Source organism: Ornithorhynchus anatinus, chromosome 8, assembly GCF_004115215.2.
Source record: "Ornithorhynchus anatinus isolate Pmale09 chromosome 8, mOrnAna1.pri.v4, whole genome shotgun sequence".
NCBI lineage: Eukaryota > Metazoa > Chordata > Mammalia > Monotremata > Ornithorhynchidae > Ornithorhynchus > Ornithorhynchus anatinus.
Genome location: NC_041735.1, coordinates 42,971,876 through 42,986,844, shown reverse-complemented (window position 1 = coordinate 42,986,844; position 14,969 = coordinate 42,971,876). Strand labels below are relative to the sequence as shown.

The 14,969-nt window shown below is 46.5% G+C and overlaps 1 long non-coding RNA gene across 1 annotated transcript in view; it reads right to left on the bottom strand.

Moving 5' to 3' along the window:
• Positions 1-1,710: 1,710 nt before the first annotated feature.
• Positions 1,711-14,969, bottom strand: part of LOC120638571 — a 284,021-nt gene continuing 270,762 nt past the window's right edge. Inside the window, exons 4-5 of the long non-coding RNA XR_005660287.1 lie at positions 4,802-4,875; positions 1,711-1,975 (exon numbers count right to left, since the gene is read on the bottom strand). This is a non-coding gene — a long non-coding RNA (uncharacterized LOC120638571). The remainder of the gene's footprint in view (positions 1,976-4,801; positions 4,876-14,969) is intronic.

Here is a 14,969-nt window from a genome sequence, read left to right as displayed (position 1 = left end):
CCGAGAAAGTGACATCAAGCTTTCTAATTCGGTCAAATGCATGATTTCAAAAACAGAAGGACAGGAAAGCAAAATAAAAGCCTAAGGCACTGAGAATTATTTCTTTCCATCTTTTATAAAACAGCGGTCACAGCATCAGAGCATCACGTGCCCTAGGAAGAGTCTTTACTGCTGCTCCCACCTGACAAATGACATCGCCTTCCCAAGATATTAATAATAATAACACTGTTGGTATGGGTTAAGCGCTTACTGTGTGCCAAGCAATGTTCTCAGCGCTGGGGTAGATACAAGCTAATCAGGTTGTCCCACTTAGGGCTCACAGTCTTCATCCCCATTTTACGGATGAGGTAACTGAGGCACGGAGAAGTCAAGTGACTTGCCCAAACCCAGCCGACAAGTGGCGGAGCCGGGATTAGAACCCGTGACCTCTGGCTCCCAAGCCCGGGCTCTTTCCACCGAGCCACGCTGCTTCTCGTGCACGAGATGCACACGACCCACCTGGATTAGGAGTCGCTGTTACCGGGAGGGGTTCGGGGGGGGGGGGGGTGGGGGGCCTGAAGTCCCGATAGACTTGCCAGGGTGGCAGGCAATTAGGGGACCTAGAACTGGTGTGGGAGTAAAGCAAGGTTCTGCCAGCTGAACTTATTTTTCAAAAAGAAAATAATAATAACCCTGGAGGTTTATTTTTCATTTCATGAAGCGGCGATGTGAGGGGAGGGGCAGGCTCCAACCCCTAGGGAGCCTAACAGAAGAGCCCGGGCTTGGGAGTCCGAGGTCGTGGGTTCGAATCCCGGCTCCGCCGCTTGGCAGCTGTGTGACCGTGGGCAAGTCACTTCACTCCTCCGTGCCTCACTTCCCTCATCTGAAAAATGGGGATGAAGAGGGTGAGCCTCACGTGGGACAACCTGATTACCCTGCATCTATCCCAGCGCTTAGAACAGCGCTCTGCACAGAGTAAGCGCTTAACAGATACCAACATTATCATTATTATTATTACCCCCAAAGACCGCTGCCTTAAGAATCGGATGGGGCTTGTCCACCGGCAAGAAAGGGCCCGGGAAGGCAACTGAACAGTCCGGACGAGAGCCAGACGTGAGGTGGACGGCTCCCGCTGTTGAGGGGGCCCGTATTGTGACGACTCCAGGACGAGGGCTGTTTCGGGCGTCTGCTCTGTCTCAAAAGGCGTCTCCGCAGTGGTGGCCACTCGGGGTAAGGCTAGGGAATCCTCTCCCTCAAAGGCCAGGGACTACGGCGACTCTGAATCGGTGTGGGAGACGGCTGCTTCGGTCCCGCTATCGCTGCGGACGCGCTCCGCCTACGTCCTCACAGTGGCAAGAGCCCCAGTGTGTACGTAACGTTGAGGCGGGGGGAGATGGTGGATGTTAGAGAAGGGCGAGGAAGCAGAGGATCCTGTAACGGGGAAAGCCCCAAATTGCCGCCACGCATATGCCCGAGGGCCGGGGGGAGGTGGGAGGAGGAAGGGAACTCTACGCATGCGTGGCGGCCATCTCGATGCCGCGTGTGACATCTTCAACGTCCCAACTGACGGTCAACTTCGGAGGGGCGAGGAGTAAACTGCCTTCTCTCCCACGCACTGCCGCAGAGGACCGCTTAACTCGCTCACCGTCTAACACCGGCCCCGCCAGCCCTCTTGACGGGGAAATGAAAGCCTTGCCTCCCGGTTAAACGTCAGGCTCAAAACCCAGAGGAAAACCCAACTTCAAATTCTTTGATTTCATAGAAATAATTTAAAATATTCATTAGAATGCTGATCTTGTTCTAATTAAGGTTTGGCATTTGCCCATCAACTAATTACATCTTGACCAGTTTTCAAATAAAATACGCCGTTCACGGTCTCGATAAAACACACTCTGCAGTCATTTCACTGATCACTTCTGCCCCTCTGTAGGTGCCGCAAGGTGTCACAGCCACGTCATCTGTTGCACGTCACTTCTAGAGAACCGCCGTTTCAAGACTGTGGGAATCAAAACATAGCTATTACAAGGACCAGTATTGGGGGGGGGGGGGGGGAGAGGTAGAGATGGCATATCCTTTTTCATTAAAAATACATAAGAAACAGCGAATCACAGCTGTGTTTAATGCATAATTCACAAAGCGATTCAGCTATCATCGAGATCACGATTACTTACAATGAAAGAACGCACGAATGAATGACTGTGACAGAGCAAACGAATGTAGGCACGCATGCAGTGAGGTGAATTGTAGAAAGCCTGGATGTATCGTTCTACTCTCTACAATAAGGAGCAGAGCAAAGATCCATTTCCATTTTAGGTAGGAGGCGTTTTTAACAATCAGTGAATCTGCTTTCTCTTTAGTCTCTATTAAGTTCGCATTTCAACACTTAAGCACATCCCTAGGGGGGTAATTTTCAGGCTTACTCACTGACGCTACCAGAGCAGCGAAACCAAAATATCCAGAGATTCATCTTACTCCGTGTGAAATGCCTATTTCCATGTCGATGGAGTAATTTCGGGTAGAGCAGGTAAGTCTACATCCATTGCCTATTTCATCGTTTGACATTTGGGCCCTTAAAAGGGGGGCATTTTTTAGTGAATGAGTAATGCGGTACCTGCGTTAGATAAACACTGGGGATGTATTATATTGGTTCCATTCAGGTTAAATTAAGCTTCTTATTAGAAGCCTAATTTCGTTTAGAAGCAATTTGTCCTTCCTCCTCCATATAATGATAATGTTGGTATTTGTTAAGCGCTTACTACGTGCAGAGCACCGTCCTAAGCGCTGGGGTAGATACCCGGGAACGAGGTTGTCCCACGTGAGGCTCACAGTCTTCATCCCCATTTTACAGATGAGGGAACTGAGGCGCAGAGAAGTGAAGTGACCTGCCCACAGTCACACAGCTGGCAAGGGGCAGAGTAGCAGACAACCACTCTCTCATTCATTCACTCGGTGGTATTTATTGAGCACTTACTGTGTGCAGACCACTGTACTAAGTGCTTGGGAAAGTGCATTACAAAAATAAACAGTGATATTCCCTGCCCACGACGAGCTTACCCCCTACTAAAATATTTTCTTCTTCAAGAAGCCTTCCGAATAACCTCTCATTTCCCCAACCAATTCACCCTCCCTTCTGCCTCACTCATCTACTAGGGTCTGTAGTTAAGCATCTTGATACTCACCCCACATCCGGCCCTCAGCAACTACGTACAGAGAGTAATTCTTCTACTTCCCTCATCTGTAATTCATTTTAATGTTTGTCTCTCCACCGACATTATAAACGTTTTTTTTTTTTTTAATGGTATCCCCTCTATACCACCGTGGGCAGGGAACAGGTCTAACCAGCTCTGTTATATTGTACTCTCCCAAATGCTTAACACAGTGTTCTGCACATAGTAAGTGCTCGGTGACTACAAACGATTGATCTGTTAAAGGCTTACTATGTGCTAGGCAGTGTATTGAGCGCTGGTAATAATAATCATAATGTTGGTATTTGTTAAGCGCTTACTGTGTGCCGAGCACCGGTCTAAGGGCTGGGGTAGATACGAGGCAGTCAGGTTGTCCCACGTGAGGCTCACAGTCTTAATCCCCATTTTACAGATGAGGGAACTGAGGCACCGAGAAGTGAAGTGACTTGCCCGAAGTCACACAGCTGACGAGTGGCCGAGCCGGGATTAGAACCCGTGACCTCTGACTCCTAAGCCCGTGCTCTTTCCACCGAGCCGCGCTGCTTCTCTAAATACAAGCTAGTCGGGATGGACGCAGAGCGTGGCCCAGTCTAAATCCCCATTTTACAGACGAGGGAACCGAGGCACAGAGAAGTTAAGTGACTTGCCCAAAGTCAAGCAGCAGACAAGTGGCAAAGGGCCCAGGTCCTCGGATTCCCAGGATTACGTTCTTACCATTAGGCCATGCTGTTCCTTGAGGGAAGGGATCATGTCTACCAACTTAACTGTCCTGTATCAATCAATCAATCAATCAATCAATGGCATTTATTGAGCCCTTACTGTGTGCAGAGCACTGCACTAAGTGCTTGGGAGAGGACAACAGGGCAACGGAGCAGACACGATTCCCTGCCCACAGCGAGCTTACTATATTCTCTCCAAGTGTTTAATAATAACAATAATAATGATAATAATGATGATGATGTTGGTATCCGTTAAGCGCTTACTATGTGCAGAGCACTGTTCTAAGCGCTGGGGCAGACACAAGGGAATCAGGTCGTCCCACGTGGGGCTCACAGTCTTCATCCCCATTTTACAGATGAGGGAACTGAGGCCCAGAGAAGTGAAGTGACCTGCCCACAGTCACCCAGCTGACAAGCGGCAGAGCCGTCATTCGAACCCATGACCTCTGACTCCCAAGCCCGGGCTCTTTCCACTGAGCCACGCTGCTTCTGAACTCGTCACCTGCTGAATAGACACCACTGATTGGATTTAAAATTTTCCCAGAAAGGCAATTCCATTGTTTACTTAGGTATGACTGGGGGCAAGTCACTTCACTTCTCTGGGCCTCAGTTACCTCATCTGTAAAATGGGGATTAACTGTGAGCCTCACGTGGGCCAACCTGATTCCCCTGTATCTCCCCCAGCGCTTAGAACAGTGCTCTGCACATAGTAAGCCCTTAACAAATACCAACATTACCATTACGATAAAGAAGGTAACACTTTGCCAATTGAAGGCGCTTCTGTGCACTCACAACTCCAAAGGACTGCTTTTCTGTGTTTGGAATACTTGTTGCCTTTTTCCTAATTGTCCCACACCCCACTGCACACCACCCATCCACACCTATAAAATCCACGAAATCCATAAAAAAAAATCTCACGTTCAGATGGTTCCGGGAGAGGAAGTCCGCTAATATTCCATAATGCCATCCTTGATACGGGTGAGTCATAAGAGCTAGGCAGAGCACAGAGCATTCGGCTTATCAGACAGCAATAAACCAGGTCATGAAATAAAAGTGTTTAACGCATGAAAAAGGGCAGAGTTTAGTGCTGAAATGAATTCTTTCCTAAAACTTCAGAAAACCTCAAAGCCCCAGGTTCATAATCCTTTTCAACAGTATTTACTGAGTACCTACTGCACACAAAGCACTAGGGTAAGCGCTAGGGAAAAAAAAAAAAATCACTGATGGCAGTGAAAAGACTTAGGCGCGTATCCAACACCTCAGAAATCTGACCATCATCGTTACTTATCACCTGGGTAAATCATGTAATAAATCTTTTTTTTTCTAATTCAACCCAGCCTTACCCATTCGCTTCTGTTACCCTCCCCTCTTTTAATAATAATGTCGGTATTTGTTAAGCGCTTACTAGGTGCAGAGCACTGTTCTAAGCGCTTGGGGGGGGGATACGGGGTCATCAGGTCGTCCCACGTGAGGCTCACAGTTTATTTTACAGATGAGGGAACTGAGGCACAGAGAAGTAAAGTGACTTGCCCAAAGTCACACGGCTGACAGGTGGCAGAGCCTGGATTCGAACCCGTGACCACTGACTCCCAAGCCCGGGCTCTTTCCACTGAGCCACGCTGCTTAATCAAGAAGGACCGTGGCCTGGTAGATAGAGCATGGATCTGTGAGTCAGAAGGATCTGGATTCTAATCCCGGCTCTGCCACTTGTCTCCCGGGTGACCTTGGGTAAGTTACTTAACCTCTCTGTCCCTCGGTTACCTCAACTGTAGAATGCGTTTTAAGACTCTGAGCCCCACGTGGGATAGGGACTATTGCTTGTATCCACCTCAGCACGTAGTACAGTGCTTGGCACACAGCAAGCACTTAGCCAACACTGTTATTATTACGATTATCATTAATAATCTTAATACATCCATCTCCCCTCTCAATGGCTCCCCTGGATCTCCTTCTGCCATTCTGGTTCCCTTCCCTCCAAATCCTAACCTCAGTCTTTTGGCATTTTCTGGGTTGGTTTTTTTTTTTTAACTTGTCTCAGAAAGAAGAGGGAAAGAAAGTATTTCCCTCTCTTTAATATAAAGGCTCCACGTGGCTGTCTGATCTGGTATCATTCTTTTTTTTCCCCCCTATGGTATTTGTTAAGTGTTTACTCTGTGGTAGGCCCTACACTAAGCGCTGGGGGTAGATACCAGATAATCAGACTGGTTAAGGTCACAGGACTCACAATCTAAGTAGGAGGGAGGAGGATTTAATCCCCCACTTACAGATAAGGTAACTGAAGCCCAGAAAAACCAAATGACTCATCCAAGGTTACAGTACAGACGAATGGCAGAAATGGGATTAGAACCCAGGTTTTCTGACCCTTGGGTCTGTGCTCTTTCCAGTAGGCCATCCTACTTCCCCGCGAACTCCCACGGGATTCTCAGAAATGTAGGCTGCTGCAAAATGTACTTCCGATTCTGATGTTCTACTTTAACGTCGTAACGGCATGCCGGACAGGTATTTAATCATAAGGAATCACACACAGCTCGTCCCCGTGAGGGTTTTCGCGAAAAAAGAAAGATTGAAACACTTTGGACTGCGACATGATCATCAGCTCCGCCTTCCTCTCAAGATCTCCTGTACTCGGACCGCTCCACAGAACGGGCCCAACCTCTTCCCTGGCGTAAGGTAGCGTTTCCTCACTTATATACTATGAGCCCCTTGTGGAACGGGGACTGTGTCCAACCTGATTAATTTCTATCTACCCCAGGGCTTAGAACAGTGCTGGACACATAGCAAGAGCTTAAATGCCATACAGATAAATGACAACCTTCCCTGTATATGCTTATATTCACATATGGACACTTGAAACTCAGAGAACTCACCTCGTAAAAATGTGCAACAAGTACTTCCTCTACACTTGCCCAGTAAACTTTAGGTTATATCTTGAACCATTCTAATCCTCCCTCTCTACTTTGCTAACTAGCAGGACAAGGGGCTTTCATGTTACACTATGGATGCGCTGGTTTACTCTCGTCTCTACCCCTTCACCATGTTGCCGGGTAGATGTTGCCTGTGACTCTTCTGATTCCTTCCCAACACTGCGGGCACCGCAGTGGAGCTACCGTTGGTGACTTTCATACTACGGCATTGTTCTATTTCTCTGGTTTATGTCCCTTCTGTTTTAAATTATCTTCCACCAAAACATCATACCCAGGCAGTGCTCCGACCCCAGGTGCACCTCCAGTTAGTGCCTGAACACTTTCACAACCAGGTTCTGTCAATAGATATTTGCACAAAAATCTCCAGAGGTATTAAAATTATCGGAGTTCACGAATCAACCCTTAGGAATCTTGTACATTGAAAGAAGCTGCCCTAGGACACTGAGTTACCCCAATCTCTCAGGATTTACCTGTTGGCCCTTGAAGATTTCCCAAATGCCCCACAACTTCACCTACAGGTAAATCCTGCCCCTTAATGTCTGAGACGCAAAGCAGACCAACAGGAGGAAATGGATCTCGGTCATGGGAGCTGCCTTTAACCTTCTCTCAGGATCTGAAGCAGTTATTCTGCTTTCTCCTGGATTCCCATGAAAAACAACTGCCCTTGCCCACCTCCTCCCTCTGGCCCGGAGCTTCCTCTACCTTTCCTATCTGACAGACCATCACTCTCCCCAACTTCAAAGCCTCCCTAAAATCACATTTCCTCCAAGAGGCGTTCCATAACTAAGCTTTCACTTCCCTTATTTGCCCTTCCTCTTGTGTCAGCTCTCTACCCCTTAAGCACTTTGATAGTCACGCCACCCCAACTTCACAGCACTTAGAGAAGCAGGCTGGCCCAGCGGAAAGAGTCAGAGGAGCCGGATTCTAATCTAGTCGTCGCCACTTGCCTTCCGTGTGACCTTGAGCCAGTCGCTTCGCATCTCTGTGCTTCGGCTACCCGTAGAATGGGGATTCAATTCCTGATCTCCCTCCTCCTTGGATTATGTGTCTCACGTGGGACGGGGACTGTGTCTGATATGCATATATTGTACTTTCCTTAGTTCACTGTTTGGCACACGGCACTTAACAGATCCCACAGTTATTCTTAAATTTATCGGAGGAACTCTCTGTCAACCCCAAGCTCGCTGTGTGCACAGGGACCAACCGTGAGAGCTCCTGTTGTGCCTTTCCAGCAGCAGCTTTCTTTCATCTCAGCTGAGCAAAAACATGAGCCCTAGATGCCTTTGGCCCTCCGACCGCGGTTCGGGAACTCTCTGCTTGCCCCCAGCAACCTCTGTGCATGCTGGGCTGGTTATAAAATCGATCGGTGGAATTGATTGATCCCTTACTCTCTGCAGAGCACTGTTCTAAGTGCTGGGAGGAATACAGTGCAACAGAATTAGCTGACACATTCCCTGCCCATAATGAGTTTACAGTCTACTGCTCTGCCTTCCCAGCCCCTCCTCACAGAGCCAAATGAAACTTTCAGCATTTGCATCCTAGTGTCCCCGGTTGCTCCTGGCTCCCCTCGAAGCGGCTGAGCAACCTACCTCTCCTCCCTGCCATCCGTGGTCGACACTGGCTCCCCTCGGCACCATCGAGGTGACCCCATCCCATCCTGCTTTCCATCTCCCCGGAGGGAGAGAGAAAGCACCTCGCAGCCTGAGGCCTCGGATAATCTCGGGGAAAGCCTGTGACCGCATAGCCCCGGCTATTGCTGTGAACTCAATCGCAAGGAGAAATTCTGCTCCTCTAACTACAGCTCCCCACTGACTTGCGGTTTTATGTCGCGTATTACGTATTTGCCCTTGACCTTTATGCCGTTTTAATGCTTCAGTGTGTCGTCGTTCTTGACGTGTCTGTCTCCAGTCCTCTCCAACCTTCTATATTCAGAGACTGTGAGCCCTTTGAGAGACCGGATCCATGTCTAATTCCTACCTATATGCTCTTTCCCAGGGCTTAGTACGGTTCTCGGCACAAAATAAGCACTTTATCAATTCAATTACTACTACACACATCCTTCTACGCTGCTCACTCCCCTATTCGTAATTTATTTGAGTGTCAATTTCCCCATCTGGGCTGTAAGCTCCTTGTGGGCCGGGATCATGTCCACCAACTCTATTGTAGCGTAGTCTCCCGAGCATTTAGTAGAGTGCTCTGCACACAGTAAGCACTCAATAAATACTATCGATTGGTTGACTGAAACAATTGATGACATATTAGGCCCTGCATCAAAATGGACTGAACATGGAATCCCTTCCTGCATTAAATATCCATGTGCTTATTAGTTAGCAGGGAATCTTAATAGGAAGGGAAGTTGAAGTGAGAGATTTAAATTATGAGCTATGGGTTAAGGGAGTTAACCTGCTGTTCATCTGCCCAAAGGCTAATATAATTTGAAATAGAGGAAGTTTGAAGAACTATTAGGCAGGAGAAAAAGAAGGTAGGAAGGGCAATACCGAACATTAGTCTTTACCCCAAATTACACATAATGCCGATGAGCAACCAGAGTAATAATTTCTTAATGGTATCCGTTGAGTGCTTACTATGTCCCAGGCACTATACCGAGCCCTGGGGTAGATATGAGCTAATTAGGTTGGACACTGTCCACGGCCCACATATGGCTCACAGTCTTAATCCTCATTTTACAGATGAGATAGCCGAGGCAGAGAAGTTAAGTGACTTGCCCAAGGCCACAGAGCAGACAAATGGCAGAGCCGGGATTAGACTCAGGTCTTCTGACTCCCAAATCCGTATTCTTTCCACCAGGCCACACCGTAATATGATAATCACTGTTATTTTATAATTACACTGAAGCATTTTTGGTAACTGGGAGAATTGAAGCCAAGTCAATTATTTTTGTCGAGGACAATAATAAATAGTCAACATTCTAATAAGAGCTCTTGAGGTTTAGTTAAGGAAAGAAGTGAAGTTTCAGGGAGGGAATGAGTAGCTTGTTTATGAGATGGTATTTGGCTCAGTGGAAAGAGCCTGGGCTTGGGAGTCAGAGGTCATGGGTTGGAATCCCAGCTCTGCCACTTGTCTGCTGTGTGGCCTTGGGCAAATCACTTAACTTCTCTGTGCCTCAGTGACCTCATCTGTAAAATGGGGATTGAGACTGTGAGCCCCACGAGGGACAACCTGATTACCTTGTATCTAACCCGGTGCTTGGCACATAGTAAGCGCTTAACAAATACCATCATCATTATCATTCTTAATATAATTAAAAAACAAAATAATTGAAATTCACAAAATGCCATATTCTCAAACTATGTTTTCAGTTATCTCTTCATTCATTAGCCTTGAGAAATAACTCAGCATTACCTTTATCAAATTTGCAGGGAGTCTGAGATGTAAGAAAACTCAGGACTCTCTTGTTATATGTACACCAAGTTCCAAATAAGACAAATATATGAGAAGCATGGCCTGGTATGCTAGATAGAGCATGGGCCTGAAAGTCGGCAGAATCCCGGTTCTAATCCCAGCTCAGCCACTTGTCTGTTGTGTGACCTTGGACAAGTCACTTAACTTCTCCGTGCCTCAGTTACCTCATCTGCAAAATGGGGATGAAGACTGTGAGCCCCGTGTGGGACATGAATTATGTCCAACCTGAGTAACTTGTAGCTACTCCAGGACTTGTGGTATCTGTTAAGCATTTACTATAAACTAAGCACTGAGGTAGGTACAAGATAGATAAAACACAGTTCCCTGTTTCACAGTCTAAGGGGGAAAGAGTACAGGTATTTAATCTTCATTTTCAAGATCAGGAAACTGAGACACAGAAAATTTAAGTGACTCGTCCAAGGTTACATAGCAAACGCGTGATAGAAATGGGATTAGAACCTGGGTCTCCTGCTTTCAGTCCTGTGCTCTTTTGGGTAGGCCATATTGCTTCTCTACGTGTACTTATGCATGGATAAATATCCAAGTTTACCCAAAGTGGCAAACTTATTAAAGTTGTCCAGATGTTTATTAAATATAACCCATATTTAGCTGGATATATGATGATGATAATGATGATGGATAAATAATAATAATAATGTTGGTATTTGTTAAGCGCTTACTACGTGCAGAGCACTGTTCTAAGCGCTGGGATAGATACAGGGTAATCGGGTTGTCCCACGTGAGGCTCACAGTTAATCCCCTTTTTACAGATGAGGTAACTGAGGCACAGAGAAGTGAAGTGACTTGCCCACAGTCACGCAGCTGACAAGTGGCAGAGCTGGGAATCGAACCCACGACCTCTGACTCTGAAGCCCAGGCTCTTTCCACTGAGCCACGCTGCTTCCCCAAACCTCATTCATCCATTCAATAGTGTTTAGTATTTACTGAGTGCTTACTATGTGCAGAGCACTGTACTAAGCGCTTGGAATGGACAAATCGGTAACAGAGAGAGACCGTCCCTGCCCTTTGACGGGTTTACAGTCTAATCTCAATCCTGAGATGTCAATTCCTCAGGGGAACTTAGTGGTGACTCCTGAGTACACCCTAACACTTCCTAGTCAGTCAATCAATCAATGGTATTTTTGAGCGCTTACTGTGTGCAGAGCACTGTACTAAGCGCTTGGAAGAATACAACAGAGGTGATAGACATGTTCCCAGCACACAACGATCACCCTACTAGTCAGGTTGTAATCCCTTCCTCTAGTCTTTAAGCTCCTAGTGGGCAGGGAAGCTGTCTACCAAATCTGTTTATATTGTATTCTCCCAAGTGCTTAGTCCGGTGTTCCGCACAGAGTACAGAGCATTTAGTAAATACAACTGATTAACTGACTGGGAGTCGAGTGCCATGATTAAATGGTATATTTGTACCCATCCTTCATTTACAAAGATGAAATTACATTAAGTGTCTTCCTTTCAGATGGAGAGATCATATCTATCACGCAGGCGTGGCTGAAAAGACTGATATACAATTGAACATTGTGGTATACACGGAATGCTTCCCAAAAGGCTGTAAACCAAATAAAATATCAGAGGCGAGAAAAATGAATGACTAAAATAGTGTATCATGCCATTCTAGGGCCGGATTTTCTGCTTCACCGAGTGCCATTTCTGCCTTGTACTGGTAATTCAAGAATTTCTTATATGTAAATGACTGCACCCCAGAGACTCATACCGCAGAAACCGTGCCATTTATTTTGTAAACCATTTCAATTTATCAGCCAAGTGTTACAGACTGATGTGTCTAATGAAAACTGTGATGATATATGAGCCTGCACCAGGGAAGCTATACACACAGAAATGTGTATGGGCAACCCAGAACTAAGGACTCTCACAAAATTCTGCTACTTAGGCAGCGCACTGACCCACAATTCAAAGATAGACATGGAAATAGAAAACCAAATCAAGAAGGCTAGCACATCTTTTGACTGTCAGATTGTGGCAGGAGAATGGAATCAGGGTCTAGAAAAAAACTTAAGGGCTTCAGAGCTTGTAGTGTTTCCAACTTTCTCTGTGGCTGTGAGGCCAGGCCCCCACACACATCTGACCCACTGAGGCACTCTTGTAGTGCTATTTAAAGGCCATAGTAAATGGCAGATGACAAGACAAAATAACGAATAATCAAGTTCTGGAACTTCTTCAGTCTCCTTACATTAAAGCTAAGTTCACCTAAACACAGCTATTCTGCGGGGAATACGTAAGGAGAATGAATGACAGCAGGATATCCAAACAACTACTGAATGGAAGGCTGAAACTGGGAAACTGAAAGCAAGGAGGGGAGAGGAAGTGTTTAAGGATATAGCGAAACAAAACCTCAGAGAGTGCTGTATGCCAGCTGAAAACCGGGAGTCACTTGCCAAGGACAGCCCAGCCTGGCATGCTGCTCTAAAGAAAGGGGAGGCTCTCTCTGAGCAAAAGGTTTGTAAGGAACAAGAGACAAAAGAGAAAACAGTGCTGGTGCTGCAAACATCCAAAGTGACAACACAATGAGGAGCGGCCTTTCCGTCTGCTCTATACAGCCAGTGGGTCTTGCGTAGACCTTTCAAGCCATACATGTATGCTTCAGTGGATTTCACTGACAGTGGCTCTTCAAATTCGGAAGACTTCTCTGTCCCTGTCTCTCTCTCCATATATACACAGAGGCAAACGAGAAAACAGTTCTCCATTTACATCTCCGTCTCCGTTTACAGATGAGGGAGCTGAGGCCCAGAGAAGTGAAGTGACTTGCCCACAGTCACACAGCTGACAAGGGGCAGAGCCGGGAGTCAAACCCATGACCCCTGACTCCCCAGCCCACGCTCCTTCCACTGAGCCACGCTGCTTCCCCAAATCTCATTCATTCATTCAATAGTATTTAGTATTTATCGAGCGCTTACTATGTGCAGAGCACTGTACTAAGCGCTTGGAATGGACAAATCGGTAACAGAGAGAGACAGTCCCTGCCCTCTGACGGGTTTACAGTCTAATCTCAATCCTGAGATGTCAATTCCTCAGGGGAACTTAGTGGTGACTCTTGAGTACACCCTAACACTCCCTAGTCAGTCAATCAATGGTATTTTTGGAGAACTGTTTTCTCGTTTGCCTCTGTGTCTCTCCTTGCAAATGAACTTTTGCTCAAAGAGCTACTTTCTTCTTGGTGATAGTGTACTGAGCGACCTATCCTCAGCAATTGACTCCCAGCATTCAGCTAGGATGCAGAATTACCTGAGGCCCTACTGTATTTATGGAGATAGAGAAAGAGTGAGAGAAAGAGAGGGAGGGAGGGGGAGAGAGAGAGAAAGAGAGAGAGAGAGGGGAAACATGATATAATGCATATTTCTTCTTGGGATCAAATTAGGAAGCCTAATTATTTTCAGATACTTTCCAAAATACCTGATGACTAGAGTGGTTTTTAACAACATCTCTCTGTTATACAAGAGGACATATTTGTCCTTATGATTTGGGGCAAACAAATTGAAATATATTGTAAGAATCCTGTCTTTTTGAAAGTCACTATTAACAGATGACAATCTGTAAATGATAGGAAAAAGGATGACTTTCGGTTGTAATTTGAAGAATTGATAAATCGGTGGTATTTTTAATGGTATTTCAGCACTTTGTAAATCGTCGTAGTATGTCAAGCAGTTATATGTACTGGGATAGACAGAAATCAATCAGGTCAGACACAGTCCCTGTGCCACATGGGGCTCACAGTCTTAATCCTCATTTTACAGTTGAGGAAAGTGAGGAACAGAGAAGATAAGTAACTTACTCAAGGTCACACCGCAGGTAAGTGGCGGAGCCAGGAACAGAACCCAGATCCTCTGACTCACGGGCCCGTGCTCTTTCCACTAAGCCGCACCACTTCTCTTTACGGGTGCTTACTTTATGTAGAGCTCTATACTAAGTGTCTGGAAAGGTACCCTTCAATAGAGTTAGTAGGAGGAAGGAGAAGGATTAATCTGAGGCCATGCGGGCAAGATTTTTTTTTTTTTTCCTATAAGATCTGTTTCCTTGAGGGTGCTTCCCGGTGGCCTAAGAGCAGTCTGATTGGCAGCTACAGCTTAGGGATGCTGGCAGCTCTTTATTTCCCCCTCCGAATTCGCCCACAGTTAAACTGTTTATTTGAATCCCAGCTACTGTTAGCTTGGCAGTTTGGAAGTAGTAACGACATCTGTTGTGCCCCCACGGGGGGTGATTTATTCTACAAAGTACTTGGAGAAATACAACAGAAACACAGTCCCAATCCCTGCCCGTTGTTAGTTTACCCTCTTGAGGTTAGGACTGCCCCGTGCAAATGCAGGTAAAAACTGATTATCTGTGCTCCAAACTGGAGTTGAGTGAGGTGGCCTCTGGGAGCAGCCGTGCAGAAGGCCTTCAACAAAGAGGATGTTACTAGTTTTGAGGTAACTCATAGTAAGGGCCAGTACCAGTTAGGGTGAGAAGCAGCATGGCGGGCAGAAAGATCACGGGCCTGGGAGTCAGAGTACCTGAATTCGACCCCAGCTCTGTCACTTATCTGTTATGTGATTTTGGACAAGTCACTTAATTTCTCTGTATCTCGGCTACCTCATCTATCTCTTCGACGGTCTTCCAGTGCCAGCCTACTCTCTCTCTCTCGAGCTCATCTATCTTACTGCCAACACTTTGTCCACATCCTCCTTCTGGCTCGGAACTCCCTTTCCACCGCGTATCTTCCCCCA